Source organism: Apis dorsata, unplaced genomic scaffold (genome assembly GCF_000469605.1).
Source record: "Apis dorsata unplaced genomic scaffold, Apis dorsata 1.3 scaffold_170, whole genome shotgun sequence".
In the NCBI taxonomy this organism is placed as follows: Eukaryota; Metazoa; Arthropoda; class Insecta; order Hymenoptera; family Apidae; genus Apis; species Apis dorsata.
In genome coordinates this window covers 96,270-96,822 of record NW_006263458.1, presented here as the reverse complement: position 1 = coordinate 96,822, position 553 = coordinate 96,270, and the positions used below count along the sequence as shown (strand labels likewise).

At 30.2% G+C, this 553-nt stretch overlaps 1 protein-coding gene across 1 annotated transcript in view; it reads right to left on the bottom strand.

The window, feature by feature from the left end:
• LOC102681328 (zinc finger protein 39-like) overlaps nt 1–553 on the bottom strand; it is a 17,787-nt gene that overhangs the window by 425 nt on the left and 16,809 nt on the right. The gene's annotated exons all lie outside the window — the stretch shown is intronic.

Genomic DNA, 553 nt, shown 5'->3' with positions numbered 1-553 from the left:
TTCCCCTTTTTTTTTTTTTTTTTCTTTACTTTTCTTTGTTTTTTTTTTTTTTTCTTTGATTTAATAAATCCCCAGGTTTATTGTAGACCATACAAGTATTGATTTTGACCATTGTATGTGTACATGCGTTCTGTATAGCTTTTATAATGTTTATGATAAACATCGAATCCATAAATCGAATTTCGATTGTTTCTATTGATTAAAAATCGGTATTCAAACAAAAAAAACAATGGAATAATTCCAATAAAATTGGGGAAGACGTTAGAAACGGAGATCTCTGAAATATCGCAAGGCGAAACGCGCGAGAAGTTAGTTGAAGATAGCAAACTCGTTTATAAAAATATCGATACGCTTCGAACGAAATATCGTTTGCAATACTGCTCGACAAGAGAGGTTAACTTCTCTTCGAAGTTTTTCGCGCGTATCGCATATTCGCGATTTTCTTTGACTCGATAGCTCTATTAATTATTAATTTAATTATTTATACAATGGCATCAAGGTATGTATTCTATATTAGCTTTAATGTGATTTGATCTTGTTTGATTAGAAAATT